Genomic DNA, 17,528 nt, shown 5'->3' on the forward strand with positions numbered 1-17,528 from the left:
TTTGTAGCAGAGCAATTTCTCGTGATTTAGTTTTCTTCTCTGAGCTTGGCTGGTAGCTGAAGCAGTCAAATTCCATTCAAGATTGCGAAGAAGTGGCTTTGCCTCAGTTTCTTGTCTTGTTAAAGATATAACCAATGTTTAAAGACTTGGGAAGTTATGTTTCTTGAAAGACCGGTTCCTTTAAATTCCTACATAAATATTTAATATCTGAGTGCCATGTGTCAGTTAAGTCCTGAAAACATGGTGAAGACACATTATTTCCACATGGGTCAGAATCATCTTTTGCAAGACTAGAAAGGATCAGATCTCGTCTCAAATTGTACTCCTGGTTCATAGAAATACTCTTGCTAGGAGATAAGGAATATTATGTAACCCATAGTTGTCCCCTGGGTATTCTGGATTGAATGAAATCCTCCTTGTCTACCATGAGAGTGGTTGTAGAATAAAAATTCCAGATGGGCTAATCAAAACACAAACATTTACTGAGGTTTCAAGCTGGGACATCTGGGAGAACAACTATGGAGCAAAATGCTAAAAAGAAAAGGTACATTCATCCTAACTGGGACAGCTTTTATCCCGGAGTGGCCAGGGGAAGTGCTGTCTTCATTTGGCCAGCAATAATTAATGGCAGGAATTCCCAGCCAGTCTACTCTTGGACTTGAAGGTGAGCTCATGAAAGTACTTACTGGGATGAGGAGGGGTCTCTTGGGGAGCCTTGTCCCTGGAGAAGGGCACTATGGAAATGTCTGGTGCTTGGGTGAGGCTTTATAATGTTATTCCCTGTTTGTCATCATTAATGTTCAAATTTATCGTGTGGGGAATAGAGCCGACCTTGAGTTTGGTCTCTGTGCCATCTACAAATACAGGGATGAAAGAGGCTTCTCCTCCTGCTGAAACCATCCTCATGCTTTGTGTTTAATGTAAAGTGTGTTTAGAAATGTATTGTCTGTAGCAGACTTGACATTACAACCGAATTCTTTAAAATAGAATGTTTAGGGAGAATTATGTGTCAGCTGCCTAGTGCTGAAATGTATGGAATGGAATTAAGCAAACTTTTTCTTAATCAAAAAAATGAAAATGGATTCTGAACTTTATCTAAGGGTCACTTTGGGATGATTTTTAGACAGAAAAAATCTTGGCTTTCTGGCAGGACAGCTGTGAGGGAGTGTTCTATTCATTAGAATGCAATTTGTCCAAGAAAATACGTTCCAAGTCCTAATCAATTTAGATGAAAACTTGCTGGACAGGGTTCAAGCAGGCCAGTTTTGGAATCTTATAAAGTCAAACCCACATGTCTCAGTGGGCAAGAGGCAAGATAATCTTAGCTCACAATGGAATGCTTCAATTTATACAGCTGAGACACTGACATGGGCACAAGGACTGTTTCTTTTGTGATGGTTTTTTTTTAACTCATCACAAAGATGGATTAAAATTTTTAAAGAGAAGGAATATCCCTTTAAGATATAATCACTCATGCTGAATGGACTGTGGCAAAATCCATCCTTGCTTTAGCATCTGTAGAAAGATTTTTGGAAAAGACCAGCTTCCAAAGCACGAGGAACGGAGGTATGCCTCCAAATAAAGGTCCTTGGCATCACAGGCTCTTGCAGAGTTTTATAATTCCCAGCTGTATGAGGATTTTTTTTTTAATGAGCTGCTTAAGCAGTGGAAATGGAGCAGTTTGGAGAAGCTGTTGCACAGTGAGCCCTTGGGAATGTGACACCATGCAATGCATTGTTCTGCTGTTAAATGCAGGCTCTTTATGATGACACATCACTACCGAGCACATAAAACCACAGCTCAACACACCCCCAGCCCTTCTGGGGTTAATGGTAACTATTTTAGGGTTTGCTTTTCTGTCATTCAGTTAGTTTCTCCATTATTGCAGCTGGTAGCTTTAAAACAACGTTTTTGCAGATCCTTGCATATTCCCATAGGGATGCGATATATAACCTGAGCAGTCTTTAGCCTGGGGAATATTTCATTTCTTAATCTGAAATGAAGAGACTTGCAGAGTCTTAGCTAAGGTTAATTTCCATCACAAACATGAATCAAGGGTGCCTGTCACAGTAACTTTCAATGTCTGGTAGAAAGGCACAGCAACAAGTTGGTCTCTGAAATGCAAGTTCACATTCACTTCCTCACTAGTGGATCCTCTGCTCTCCTGCATCTGTTGCTGGGAAGGGACAAACACAACATTTCTCTCATGACTCTCTTGTGGCACTGGAAGGCCTTCACTGGCTTCAAAGCGGGGAGAAATAATTCTTTCTAGCTGTAAATGGCCCTGTTTACAGCACAGGGCAGCCCCTCAATCCCAAACTTGTTACTCATCAGTCTTCTTCTATCCAGGGACCGAGACCTGAACCAGGAGCTGTCTTTTCACGTCACAACTCCTGTAATTTCAGGGGCAGTGAAACACCCCTTCTGCCACTCCTCCTCGACCTCCTTTGTCCAACACCACCACCCTGCACCTGCATCCTCCCTCTTGACTCAGAGAGGGATTTACCGGCATGGCTGGGGCTGGATGCGAAGCAGAAGGATCATACAGTATTGTTAAGCAACTTGTGGTTAAAGTCACAAACTCTGGAGACTTGACTACTGTAAACACCAGCAGCTCGTTGTCCCACAGCCTCTTCCTTCCTTCACACTCTGCTCTGCCAAGTCAGCCACCTGAGACTCTGCTTATTGCTCTTGTTTTCACTTGTTTACTTAAAAATCTCTTTCCCTCCCTTTCGCTTCATTTGAATTTCTTGCAGGAGGGTCTTGTAAGGACACCTACTTTAATCAGAATTTCCTGAGGATTAATAGGCAGCTATTTTTTTGAGTTTTATATGTTTTGAAATAGAAATGTGATCATTTCCTCATTTCACCTTCCCCGAGCTCTGCTTTCAACAAACTCTCTTCTTATGGAAAGCTGTGGTTTTAAAGGCCCAGTTTAAAAGGCAGGCCCTCTCCCACAGAGAAGGAGAAGAAGTACTTTGGATGCAGCAGGACAGCCTGTCACCCTAGGGAAAACAGCCGACATGCTGCTGAGGCTGGCTGCATATTTTTGTCTCAAAAAGCACTCCAGACCCAAACCACCTGTGAGTGAGTCTGGCTGGCTGCTTTAGTAGGGCCTAGTGCAGGGTGTCCTGTCAAAAGCCATGCTTGTTTTCACAAAGGCAAACGAATCAGGTTTTATGTGGCAGGGCAACAGCTCACTGCGACAGGCTCATTAAAGCTTTGCAAAACAAACTGTAAGCAAGAGGTGCAATATTTCCTTATCCAAACCCAAAGAACAGACAGGCGTCCTATGGAAAAGTGAGTCATAGTCTCTGTGGTACATTCTGTTCATTCTGTTATAACAAGCACGAGTGTTTGTTTGCTGAGTCCATCAGCATCCAGATCTAAACTTGATTAAGAGGACAAGCTCCTCGGCCGCTGCCAGGCTCGCGTGTGCACTGCTGTTTGCTCACTTTGTTGTGTAACAGCACCAGTCATGTCAGGCTGCCATTCCAAGAGGAAATAACAGCACTTCCCTCATTCCTTTCAAATCCATCCCGAATTTCTATAAATGACATCAAAGCAATTGCTCTTATACTTCTCGTGCTTTCCAAATGACTCATCTTTTAAAGAAACTGCTGGAAAATCAAGCACAACCAAGGTTCCTTAATTCCAGGGTTTGAGACTTTTAAGAATCTCATGGAAACAAGTCAAAATAAGAAGCCACAAACTCACCTTCTCATAAAACCCTTCTCCATGTTTTATATATTTCTCTGCTACCAGTTGGAGTTGGTTTTACAAGCCACACTGCCAGGAGATAAAGCAGGTTGTTAGTCCAGCTCTGTGACTGCAGAAGGTGAATTAGCTGGCCAAATGTGTTTACTGCTACGGCTGTTGTAAGACGACTTAAGTAAGATGATGCTTGGCTGCAGCTAGGACTAGTGGTGAAATAAGGGATTGTCTGCTGGAAACAAGGGGACTTCTGGGAAGGAAGTTTCTGTGCAGCATGAGTAGCATTTTGTAAATCTGACTCTTGCCCTGTTATAAGAATGGGCAAGGTCTCCAAAATTTTAAATGCTCGCTGCATTTCTAAGAACTGTAGATGGGGTAGGAGGGATTGCTTCTGATTTCAGTGGGAGGAGAGTTGGAGATTGGCCACGGATTAGAAATTTGTTGGGCTATAGTTTGAAGCATTTCTCAGATGTTTTCATAGAATCACTTGCTAATTACTGTTGCTTGTCTAATGTGGTGCTCCAGGAAGTGAGGTTACTCTCCTGTAAAAGGAAGGGCTAGGGACAGTGAACATCCCCTGCCTGGCTCTGACAGGTAGGCATTCCCAGCTTCTGGGGTGCATGAAGGATCCCTTAAGACTGCTCATTTTGCTGATTTTTTTCTTCCACCTTTACCCACATGTGGAAGGAGCAGTAGCATTGTCATTCCATGCAGAATCTCTCATGCAAGAGGACCACACACCAAAAAACTTTGGGGTACCAAACTGCATAAGACTGCACGTAAAATGGCTACTTAACTTCTCAGCTTGAACCTACAGGGGGCACTCATGTTGGAAATAAAAACTCTTCTGCCTTTTTGCTCTGGCAAATATCTGACCACACCATTTTGGGGTGTTTTCTGCCACAGTTTTTCTTTTTAATTTCCCTTACAAGTTGTCCAGTCACTGAAGTCCTTTCATCCTTTCCAGACCTGTATTATAGGTATTTTTAGCAGTTGAGGAAAATCCTGTGTTATCCCTCCTCAAAGTCTCCTCATGCCATTGTTGAGGTGGGGAAGTGCTTCAGAGTCATGTAAGATGCTCTCAGCATGCACAAGCCAGTTCCAGAGGCCAGTTCAACTCCAGGTTCCCAGCAAAAACCCAGAAAGGTCTCCTGTCCCACAGGGGAGCAGCATCCAAAGACTCTCCTCACTCACTGCAGTGTTCCAGCTTCTCTGCATGAGTCATGTTACAGGAGGGCATCTCTTAACTGTAAGTGGGATGTTTAATAAACCTGAGGGTTTTAATCTTTAGATGTTCACAGCTGTTCACAAAAACATAAAATACACAGTCCAGGATGAGCAGCTACACACTGGGAGAAAAAATAGATAGCACTGTTCTTGATCAGGGGCCAGGATGTCTCAGTGTGTTCTCTGGCACGAATGAGTGGTTGGCACTGTATTTTTTAGGTAAAATACAAGAGGTTTATCCAATAATAACACCTGTTGAATCTAGAGCAGCCTGACTTCTTGTAACACCGCCTGCATGCCTATGCCTGTGTTGCAGGTGGAAACACCACATTTAAAAAGTGAGGGATAACTTAGAGGTCTTTGCAACCTAAACTATTCTATGATTCTGAGATCATTGAGTTGAACTGACTTGATTTCTGCTTTTTATCCCTATCAGTGACTGTCTTCTTTCCATTGTGGAAATTGTCACCCTGTGACCACATCGTTGAAGGAATTATTTTTAATTATTTTTTTTAAAATCTGCTGGTTACCATTTTCAAATGGATTTTTAAAAATATTTTATCTGTATGTGTGCTTAGACAAAAGCTGGGGCTATTGGAAGCTGCAAGGTCTTTGTTGTGCTGGCTTCTGGTGAGGCACAGATGCATAAAGCAGTTTGGTATGTGCTGCTGCAAGAAATACATGTGCAAGCACGATGAGGTACCTGTGGCTGTAGAAGCATATCCCAGGGAACTCTAATGTTTGGTTTGCTGACAGCACCGTTCCACTGAAGCAGCTTTCAGTTGCTTTCTACCTCAGTTTGTTTATCTGTAAAATGGAAATAGGGAACTTCCTAGAGAACCCAGAGCCCTATTTTTAATTATTCATAGCTTTTGCATACCCTTGAGGAGAGTATAAGCTGTAAACCTCTGAAGCTGCATACCAACATTTCTGTGGTTTGAGCGCCAGCGGAGCACCTTTTCCACAGACACTGCTATATTCTCCTGGCTATGTGTTTCATGGCAAGCCTGTGTTCAGCCCTTGGCATGCAGACCAAGTATGGAGACCCTGACGCCTTTCTGTGTGCAGAGCCAGGTGTTTTCCTGCAGAGCCTGTCCTTCTGGGGGCTGCAGGATGGAGCTGGAAAGGTGCCTGTGGTGTGCACTCTGTGTTTGAGGTGCCAAAAGAGGCGTGTGGCAGGCCTGGGCTCCACAATCTCTGGGGTCATGGAGCAGTGGCCCCTTCCCAGCGCCAGCACGGCCCTTCCCAAAGCCCCAGCCACACTCTGCACCCACGGCCAAGCCCTGCTGGGGCTATGGGCACACACAGTATGTCCCAAACAGGATGGAAGGTTCCTCAGGCCACCCTGTGCCTCTTGGAAAGTGGCCCCGTGTTTTACCATCACCTCCCTGGAGGCTGTGACATTTGAGTTGTATTGGCTGCCCAAGCACAGGGAGGTCAAACAAATTGAATTTCTCTTCTAATTAGCTGTCTATGGCTTTGATCCCTGTCCATTGGAGACCTTGTGTGTTTTAGCTGGAAGAATGCACATCAGGTTCCAGCCCTCTCCTGCATCCGAGGAAGTGGTGATGCCCTGGCAAGCGCTTGCACTCGGAGCGATGCTCAGCTGGAGAGACATCACTGGAACGTGGCCTCTGTTGAGAGGGATCCCAGCTTCCCTGGGCCTTCCTTTTACAGAAGTTAATTCCTTCCTATTGTCTTTGCAAGTTCTAACAGAATAGTAAGCTGCAGTAAAGAGAGGGGATATGTTCAATTTAAGCCGTGAGATTACAGTGTTCCAAATAAAGCCATATTTATTAATAATTACCTCTCTGTCATGGCTTTAAATTCAAACAGCTGGACAGCCTCTGCTCTTTATTAATTTCCTTGGATCCTTGGCATGAAGCCCTCAATTCCTGTTATGTCATGGTATAAAAAGTTGGCTCCTGACCTAGCTCCCACCCACAAATTCTAAATTTGGAGCATGGCAAATTTCTGCAGATTCCAGAGACAGGCTATGCTCAAGATGTGCTGATGCCTTCAGTCCCATCTTATTGCACCAAACAACAAGGTTGTGTCTTTTTATAACAGAGATCATAAATATGACTCAGATGCACATGTTGTCTATGTAAGCACTCAGGGTTGGCTATCACTTTATGGCACTGGGAAGAAGCCAAGCCAAATAAAAATTGTTTTGAGTAAATATTACATTTCTAGAGCATGAATAAGTTTTCTCTGCAGCCAACGTGTCACTAATGGGAATAAGGAAGAAGACGGGGTGGGGGGAAAGCTAAATCATCCCTCTAAACACAGACAGTCTGCAGCAAGACCTGTTGTTTGGACTCGTCTGGAGTGTGATATCCCAGATAATTTGTAGCAGGTCTCAGCAAGGCCAAGAGAGATGGAAATAAAAATAGCTGTATAGCTCAGCACCATCCTGCTGCGTGGCTCTCTTGGGGGTGAAATCTCCAGGAGTGGTATGCAAAACAGGCAACCAGAGAACCCAGTGTCCTCCTCTCCCCCACTCCCAAATGTGCAGAGGCTCAGCTCAAGCATGTGGATTGCTCCATGGAGATCAGTGTTGCTACTCACATGCTCAGCACTAAGCATGTACACATGTCTGTCCAGGATCTGGGCCAGAAGGAAGGATGAATTTTTCATCCTGCAGTTTTGGAACCCTGGAGGATGCCTGCACCGCAGAACAGGGGGAAGCAGAAAATGAGCCCATGTGCAGCTCTGCATCCAGAAGGAAGCAGCTCCCTGGCAGCTCTGTGGGGCAGGAATGTGCCATCCCACCACCAGCACAGGGCTGGCTCATCACAGCTGCTGGCTCTGCTCCAGCTCTTCCAGCAAGCTGATAAACCTCAGCATCCCCCAAAATACCAATTACTCCTGTCCTTGAACAGTACTCAGGGAACAGCCTATGAAGTGCTTCATGTACCTGAAATGCAAAGGGATTTAAAAAAAAAAAAGTTCTTTCTGCAAGAACTTTTCAGGAAACATTCCCTGATAAAAGGAATCCTCAAGTCTTTCAAAAATAATAGCCAGAGAGAAATAACAAGTGAGAGTTTAGCTTTGAAAGTCATTAATGCCTTTTCCATTTTCCTAATGGGCATGTGCATTCCTTCTTGTTGCACCTGTAAGCTTCTACATGTCAAATAAGTGCTTTCCTGAGCTTTGCTGTCCTCTCTTTTTTTATAAAGGCTTTGGATAGAAGGCAGAAAACCTGGCTTTAAAAGAGGAGCTCAGACAGGAAGCAGCAATGTTCCAGGAGGATTTGAGTCAAGCAGGAGAACAACTTGCTTCATGAAGTGTGAATTTCAAAGACCTCTAAAACCCTTGGCTGCACAGTTGGAGCAGGTGAGCAGGGAGGCGTCAAGAGCCCTCGACATTTCCATGTCCCAGCTGTCCCTATCAGAAACTTTTGAAGAGCTTCTCTGTGCACTGAGTTGGACTGGGACTTGCAGATAGAAAGTTTGAAGGGCTGTGAGCCCTGCAATTATCACAGCAGGTTTGACGTCAGCAGACCTGTACCTCCAGGGATTAGTTCTGAGAAATCAGGGCCGATTTGCCCAGCTAAGGCAGTTTTGACTGTTTGAAGTGTCTGGGTGATAAGTCCTTTTTCCATGCCTTGAACACTGCCAGTGAACATTTTCTGCCAGAAGAGCAGCCCAAACAGTGTACGTGGGTCTGGCTTTCTCCCCTTTATAATGCATTTTACAATTTGGAGGAAAATTTGTAACACAAGAAAGTGTTTTTACATATTAGAGTTTCTAAATTGTTAGAACAGTTGGAAAATCCTAATTGCCTTTAAAAGTCAAGGGGAAAAAAAAAGGCAAAAACCCCATTTTGAATTGCAGAATTAACAAAACTGGGAGCTGAAGTTCAGTTTCCTGGACCAAAAATTTATTCAGGGAGTTCTGTTGCACTTGTGACTTTAAAACAAATACTTGAACCTTCAACAAAGGATTTGCACCTACCCCCAATCTTGCTCTGAGATGCAAGAGCTTAAGCTCTGAAAACTCTCCAGAGATGCATTGTTGAGGTTGGTCATGTTTAGGTTTACCCCAGGGCTCCACATGCACAAGAGAGGGGAAAACCTACCTGATATTGATTCAGCAGCTTGAATGAGAGATGACAAGAGAGGGCTTGGCTGGAGTGCTGGCCTGATTTCCATGAAACTTTGGGGGCAGCTATGTGGTGATTTAACTCCAGTAATTTAGAGGCTAAAGGCTGCTTCAATTTGTGGTTGTTACCCAAGAGCTCCAAGGAGATTTTCTGGCTGCCAGGGATCAGGAATAAAGGTGGAGGAGCTGGAGGTGACATTGCAAGGGGCTGGCAGGGGCTGGTGGCAGGGGGCTTTGGTCATGCCCTGGTATAAGTGATGCTTTCCAGGCTTCACTCAGGAATCTCTGATTTGCACCTGGTGAACACAGGCTCAGGGTATCACTCAAGGAGTCCTCTTTTGAGGGACAGTTTACTGTTTTGCAGATGTTTCTGTGCTTTCTTAAGGGGTAAACATCACCCATCTTTCATCAATGCTTGGCAGAGGAACAAGGAGGTTAACAGACCTGATGAAGGTGATAGGAAGTCAAATGGTTTGGAATTTTATAGCTCTGAAATATCATCTCTTTAAAACAGGAAACCCTCTCAGGAGTAGTAGGTTTCCATTAAAACAACAGTTCAAACCTGTCGATCTTGATCTATCAGGAAAAAGAGGAATGTAGAAAATGTGAAAGTTATCTTAGCCTCCCTTGAACTAAACCGCCAGGTTCATGTTCCTATGGAGAAACAAATACCCTGCAGGCATCGTGGTGTCTTTGATTTATTTTTGGAAGTTGAAAACTCCCCCTCTTGGTGTCTGAGCTAAGAAAAAGCCAAGGATTTTGTGAGCCAACAAAAGGTTTCTGGAGGAAAAAGCCTTCAGTCCCACTTCTCAGTGGCTTATGACACGAGCAGTTGAGCTAAGGTAATCCAACTTAGCCTCCCCTAGATTTCAAAATTGGGTTAAAGTTCCTAAGTCATTGAGGGAAAATGTTACTCAGCAGAGCAATGACTCTCTAATTGGTGTGTCAGGCCTTGGCAGCGGCGGGTGCAGACCCTGGTTTCAGTCACCCGAACAGCTCAGGGTGACCGGCGTGCCCGCAGGAGGGAGCGGGGGCATCGCGGCTGCACAGCCCTGGGTGAAGCCCCGAGTTACGATGCCCAGCAATGCTGACAGCCTTGGTCATCATCTGCCTGGTGCTCTCCCTCCTTTCTTCGGAGGCCAGCGCAGCCCCAGGCGGAGGTTTTGGCTGCTGTTGGGTGTGGGTTAGTGGCGAGGAAGCAGCAGTGTGGTGCTGCACGTACGCGAGTGAGGCGGCGGGGCGGTGAAACCCTCGCGCGGAGCCGCATCCGTGGCTCCGTGTCCCCGGGCGGGATCGGCAGATGTGATTCATTAGGAGCCTGCCGAGCAGGGCCGTGCTCCCCGGGCTCTCCGGGGCCGTGCGGCGGTGTCCGGCTGCCATCTGGTGTCCGGCGCCCGAGGGGCGGGGGCGGCGCATCCCCCGCCACCGCCGCCGGCGACAGCGCGGTCTGAGTGGCATCCCTGGGCTGCGGCCAAGCCGTGAGCAAATGCTGCCCAGACACTCGGGGCCCCCCGCCACGCTATCTCCCGCATTCCTGCGGCAGATCTGGTATTCCTTATTGTTCTCCCCGTCTCTAGGGGGGCAGCCGCCGCTGCAAAGGCCGGCCTGCTGGGGCAGGAGCTGGCGGAGCCCTGGGCTGAGGGTCCCACAGCTCGCCGGGGGCTTTGGAAAAATCGTGCCAGTCTTCTTACCCTGCTTCGGCATTTAGGTGTTTGGAGGTCATCAGGAGGGGCGTGATGAAACTGAGAAAAGAATGGAAAACTGGAAGACCAGCGAGTGGTTGTGCAGTTCCGCTCTCCTGGAGGTGGTGTGGACTGAGCAGACGCCGCCCCGGACCCGGCACAGGCTGCCCCGGGCTCAGCACTCGTCCGGGAGATTTCTGCTGAAGTAGCTGCGCCAGCCTGCAGCACACAGCACCTCGAATTTGCTGGCAGCCACAGGAGCACCAGCGGCAAGGACTGGTCAGAACGTGGTGAGAGGAGAGGCAGAGACAAGAGCTGCCTTCGAGCTATGCAGGACGGGCCAGGCTGCTCAGCAGAGCTATGCTATACTGAGCAGCCTGGCCCAGCACGGGTGTCCAGCACCTGGTGGCGTTCCCTTGTCCCCTTCCTCTCTGACAGGCTGGTTCTCATACTCCCCATGCCTGCACCATTCCTTGAAGTATGATTTCAAGTAATACATGCTCTGGATTTTCTCCTGCTGGCAGGAAGGATGTGCTGGCTGGAGGTAGACTGAGAGCAGCTGTGGGCTTGGCTCCTGCCATTTGTAATGGTGACAGCGAGGAGAGTACCGGAGCACAGGCAGGCGGCTTTCTTTTGCCACATGGGCCACGTGCAACTATCCTGTGAGACCAGGCTTGGAGTGTTGGTTATTTTGGGCAAGCCATCTCCCTAGGAAGCTCCATAGGCCAGCAGAAACCCCCTTGGACATGGTGCAAAACTTACAGGCAGGCAACGGCCACGCTAAAACAAACCAGCAAACACAGAAGGTGCTACCTCCATCCCCCACAGGGAGCAGTGCCACACCACTCAGCTTTTGGTGGTAGCCTGGGTGTGGGCAGGCTGTACCCTGCTCCCATCATTTCCCACTTCATGTCTGGGAATGAGCAGTCCATGGGCCACAAGCATCTTTCTAGCAGGGAGGAAAGCCTGGCTGAAAAATGAGGCATGCTCCCTCACAGAGAGATATGGTGGTTGACTTAATGACTTAGAGAGAGTAGAATGGCCCAAGGCATCACTGGAAAGAAAATGGTTCAGAGAACACAACCTTGCACTGCTCCAAATGTAAAAATTCAGCCCCAATATGAGAGGGACTTTCTGAAAATGTCTAAGCAAAGTCTGACCATAAATAAGTTTTTTAAGGGTGGTTTGTTTTGTTGTTTTTTCTTTTCTAGTCAGGACTGAGGAACCAGCACCCCAGAGGACCTGCATTTCCCCAGCACTTGTACCTTGAGTCATGGCTGAGCTGCACAAGCTTCTTCAGAGTGAGAAATCACCATGCTCAGGTAGGCATTGAAACAGTTAATTTGTGTCAACACCAACTCCAGGCTGCTTTAGAAACTGTCTCATGTCTATGCCTGAGTTTTTAATCCCATCTGAGATATCAAAGTGTGCTCAGAAATAATGTAACAACAAGAGTGACAGCAGGTGAGTGTTTGCATGAAGACATTGTTAGGCCTGGATCCTGTTAAAACCTTTTGTGTGCTGCAGCCACGGCAAGCAGCTCTATTAATTAGCAATTATATTAACAACTGTGAGTAAAGCTGGTGCTAGATCAAACCCCTTTGGTAGGCAGAAGAGTGACGTGAGCTATGAGCATGGTGAGCGGGTAGAAAGGGTTAAATTTTTGTGGTTTTATTCATCAAGGAATTTAAGGTAATGTTTGATGGGGGGAAGTGAGTGCAATTATGCAGGAGATTGTGATTTCTTTTTTTCTTTCTATCAACATTATGACTAGTCTGCCATGGGCTTTGGTCTGACCCTGCTGCTCATATCCTTTTACATTTCCTCTGTCGATTAGGCTAAAACATGAGAAAAAAGGCAGAAGAAGGGCTCTTGTCAAGTGGTGTACTAGCACAGCACCACGGGAACCAAGGGAAGGCTGTGGCCCACTACTCCAAACAGAGAGACAATGTTGCCCAAGGCTGGCCAGGATGCCTGATCCAGGCTGGAAAACTCACCCTTGGGTGACACATTGTAGTGTCTGTAGCATACATGCTGTATGCAGCTGTACTGGAACAAAAAGGGGGGCATAGGCTATCTGGTGTCTGGGTGCTTAAATGTCAAGCACTGTTTTAGAACAGGATGATGCTACCCTGAAAACAACCTCTGTTATTAACCCTGCCATGTTTTTGTCCTCCATCTTAATTGACAATGAGCCTGAACATAACAGTTTACAGACAATTGAAGAGATCTATTCAAGCCGACCTGATCTGAAAAATATGCCCCTGGAAAATCCAGATTGGGATCTTTTTAAGATGGGAGCAGCTTTAAGAAAAATGGCAAAAGGTTATGCAGTAACCACACAGGATAAGGTGATTGAAGCAAAGGCCCTGCCAGCAGATATTTCATCACAGAAAGCCAAACTGATTGCACTAACAACAGCCCTAGATCTGAGCGAAACAAATAAGATAAATATATGGACTGACCCTAAATATGCATTTAGTCTTATCCATGCCCATTGAGCTATCTGAGAGAGGACTTCTGAACGCTGAAGATAATCAAGTCAAACCAAACATGCTGAACAAATGCTTGCCCTCTTAGAAAGCATAAAAAACCATGCAGAATTAGCTACCATGCATTGTAGAGGTCACAGAAAAGGGAAAACCTCTCCAGAACTGGGAAATCACTTTACTGATAAAGCAGCAAGAGAGATTGCAGAAAAGGGTATTCTTGCAGTAATTCCACAAAAAGAGATTGACTTATTGAGGTTCACTCCAACATACGACCAAGCAGACCACAAACCAGTCAAGTTTCTTAAAGCTGAGATCACAAAAAGTGGGTAGGCTGTTACAGCAGCAAATCAGATTGTAGTCTCACCCCCGATCCTTTGAGAGCTAGCTCAGAAAGAACATAAAAACACACATTTTGGGGTTGAAAATCTTCTGGAACACCTAAAAAAAGGTAGTAATAGGAAAGAGAATTACTGACATTATACAATCAGTAGTCAGCAAGTGTGAAATCTGCTGTAAAAACAACCCTGACACAAGGAAAAGATTTGTATTAGGAATAACAAAAGCAGGGGATCTGGCAAGCAGATTTTGCAGAGTTACCACTCAAGACAGATACTGGTACATGCTGGTGTTGACACCTTCAGTGGATGGCTGGAAGCTTACCCCTATGGCACTAATACAGCCAAGGAAGTGGGGAAAGTTTTGCTCAATCATATGATTCTGACGTTCAGAGTTCCCTTGGGGATGTCATCAGATAGGGATAGGGGACCACACTTTGTTGCAACAGTGGTTAAAGAAGTTAACCCAGTTTTGGGAATTACTTGGGATCTGCATACACCTTATAGACCCCAAGTGAGTGGTAAAGTTGAATGTATGAATGGGACTCTCAAAGCACAAATTAGCAAAATTTGTCTGGAAATATCTATGACATGGGTTCAGGCCTTGCCTACAGCTTTACTGAGAATCACATACAACCAAAGCAGAGGGATAACATCAGTCCCTATGAAATACTGTATGTCAGACCACATCAGAACCCACATGTTCCAAGTGAAATTCATGTGAAGGGGAAACTTGATTTACAGAGATGTCTAATGGCTTTGAGTTCCACTTTGCAGAAGCTCCAGACTTACATCGTGCTATCCAGACCCATAGGACTGGACACACCTGTACATCCCTTCCAACCTGGAGACTGGGTCTATGTTAAGTGGTGGGACAATGATCCTTTACAAGCTAGGTGGAGAGGACCATTCCAAGTTCTGCTGTCCACCCTCACTGCAGTCAAAATTGTGACAAAGGACCATGGATTCACTACTCCAGAGTTAAGAAAGCTTCTGGTCCTGAAACAACTGTAAAAACAGAGACTGATGCAGATGAAAACATGCTTTAAGTGATTTCTCGTCTGTACCTAAAGAACTGTTAACAATCATCATTTTTCTTCTTTGCATGATACCCAACTGTACAAGACATTATTACTGTTCGATGCTTATTGCTATTTATTATTATTGCTAGATATTTATCTATTATTAGATGTTTACTGCTGTTAGATGTTTACTGTTATTAGATATTTATCTATTGTTAGATGTTCATAGTTGTTAGTTGTTCAATATTTTTAGATACTTATTTGTTATAGAATATCTATTATTAGTAAATATTTAGAATAGAGACTCAACAAAGAAAAGGCCTTGTCAAGCCTCTAAAGGGAGGAAATGATGCCTTTCAGCTTTCATGTTTTCCAGATTCTGTGCTGCCTAGGGGTGTAGTTCTGAGCCTCATATTAAGTACTAGTAAGCTCTCTTCCCAGAGTAGGTAGACGAAACAAATACTTTTCCTGCTGAAGATCAAGGACATGTTTCAGGTCCAAAAGCATAAACAATAGTGGACTGAAGAGCGGAACAAGGATGAGACCTCACAACCTGAAGCTGTAATTGGACCATTAAACCCCAATATGCAAATGAATCAAAACTTATGAAAGTGTAAGACCTTGTGACCAGTTGTCCATTTTGTGACCATTCTAAGTCCATCTTGGGTGTAGCCCTGGCCAGACTCTTGTACTGCCCAAGGTGTACCCTTAAAGGCCTTTTAATAAATATCTACTTTATTCTCTTAATTCTGTCCAGTCTCTGTTTCAGGTCAGCCTTCTCGAGGCATCGCAGTGTTCATAGTGGGAGTAAATGTGTGGAAACCACAGCAGTCTCTAAATTCACAAAGTATCACAAAGTTTCTATTTGCACTTTATTTTGGTCCTCATGGCCACACTAGCCCCGAACCACGCTGATATCCTCTGCTCATGCACACACTGTTCGTGGCTTGAAGGGATGAGCGTGAGTCCTGCTCCCAAAAGAGGAGCACGTCGTGGGCTCAGCCCCGCTCCGGCAGCCTCGGGGAGCGTATCCAGGCACTGGGAAAAGGCTGCTCGCAGGGAAGTCACGTCCCGCACTCATTTTCCTTGCTCTGCTTTATGGCCCTCGGGAAACCCGCACGGCAGCCCGGGCTGCGCCAGCAGATGAAAGATTGCGGGATGCTGTATCCCAATGTACGCATTATCCTCCTGCGGCGCGCCGCGGTTTGTTCGGAAAATATGCCGTAATTTATTCACAGGTCCGCCGTAACAAAAAAAAATCACTTTTTCCTAGGCTGAGGGATGTCTGTGGCCATACCGAGCTAACAGAGGAACCGACCGGGCTCCTGGAGCGGGGACCGGTGGCCGCGGCAGGGAGGTGGTGACGGTGCTGCAGCCCCGGCACAGCGCTTTTCCCTGACACACTCTGCTGGGAGGGGAAGGAGCGGCAGGGTGGCTGTCCCGGGACTCCTCCACAGGCTGGGAACACCGCAGGATCACCGGCGGGGGACGCCGGGCTGGGCCACCACGAGGTGGCAGGCGGAGACCAGCGATGATGCAGCCCCCGGTCCCGGCCCGGCGCCTTCCTATCCCGCGGTCCTGAACTCCGTGTGCGGGGGGCGCAGGACGTGCCAGTGACCCGAAAATATTTGTTTAAAAACAACCGACCGACCAAACAAATAAACAAAGGCAGAGAGAGCCACAATTATCAAGTAACCAGCAAGTAACGGCAGACACGGAAAGCCCCTAAAAATCGTGTTAAATGTTAAAGGAATTTGCCATTCTCTGAGAGGACAAAGCATGCCTGCCGGCCACCCTTCAGCACCTCTTCCTTTGGGAATAATGACCTCTCTCCTCGAAGCAGCTGAAAGGCCTTGTGGATATCCCCTTTACCAGCCCTGCATTGATTTGCTCAGAATTGTTTACGAAACTGCTTTACATATTTGAGATAAAAATGAGAGCAGGTATTTTCCATTCACTTTTACTGAGAGGGATGGTGCAGCTCCTGTTCCAGGTGTCCCGCATGACTGAGCCATAGGATCATAGGATGGCCTAAGTCGGAAGGGACCTTAATGCTCACCTGCTTCCAATACCCCTGCCAGAAGCAGGGCCAAACAAGGGCTTCTTCTGGGACTGGGGTCCTCCCCCTGCCCCAGGATACAGATTCTGTCCTAAGACACTGTTCCTTTCCCCCACAGAAGCTTTGCTTTTGTGGCGGCTCATGCAAGACAGTGAAGCAGGAGTAAAGTGCTTCTGGAAGCCAGCCTGTTACAGTTTGGGAATGTGTGATCCAGTGAGCATGGCTCATAAATCAGCTCCATCAAATGGTCACAGGGAAAAAATCCAAAAAACAAAAAAACCCCACAACCCAACAAAACAAAAAACCCAAACCAAACCCCAATCCTGTTTTTAGAGGGAACAGCATGGTAACTGGGGTTGTGGTTTGCATGATTGTTCCAGCAGCAGCAGGTAAATGAAATCTCAATCTGGCAGACAAAACAAGTGGGCTGAGCCCTCCAGTGTATCTGCCAAGGGTTCAGAACAGCAGACACAGCTTTCCCTTGACCTGAGCTGTAATTAGGGCTTCTTGGGCAGACCAGTGGCATCCCTGATCCCACAGTTTGGTGGGGATATCCTCACCATGAGCAGGTTCGTTGGTCTGTGGGAATAGGAGAGCAGAAATGACGGCACAGCAGGATGCAGATTTCCATGCTCCCTGATCCATGACTGGTTGTGACTCACAGCTCTGTGCTCCCTTTGGATCCTGCTCAGTGTCACTCTAAAGGCCTCATTCTCAAGTGGTATTTTTGCACAGCATGCAAATGGTTTAATTTTTAAACCAACCACTTCCCCCAGCTTTACTGAGCAAAGCTTCACACAAAGCTTTCTTAATTCATCAGCACAAGCAGGAACAACAAAGCTAAAAGGAACCTTGTTTCATTTCCTCTTCTGCCAGTGAGTAAGAGCTGAC

At 46.2% G+C, this 17,528-nt stretch overlaps 1 long non-coding RNA gene across 1 annotated transcript; it reads left to right on the top strand.

Annotated features, from left to right (window-relative positions):
* Positions 1-503: 503 nt before the first annotated feature.
* On the top strand, positions 504-15,845 carry LOC134550994 (uncharacterized). The gene is made up of 5 exons (XR_010080494.1): positions 504-664; positions 8,124-8,280; positions 10,756-11,019; positions 11,941-12,051; positions 14,334-15,845. It is a non-coding gene; the product is annotated as an uncharacterized LOC134550994 (long non-coding RNA).
* Positions 15,846-17,528: the final 1,683 nt, after the last annotated feature.

Source organism: Prinia subflava, chromosome 5, assembly GCF_021018805.1.
Source record: "Prinia subflava isolate CZ2003 ecotype Zambia chromosome 5, Cam_Psub_1.2, whole genome shotgun sequence".
NCBI lineage: Eukaryota > Metazoa > Chordata > Aves > Passeriformes > Cisticolidae > Prinia > Prinia subflava.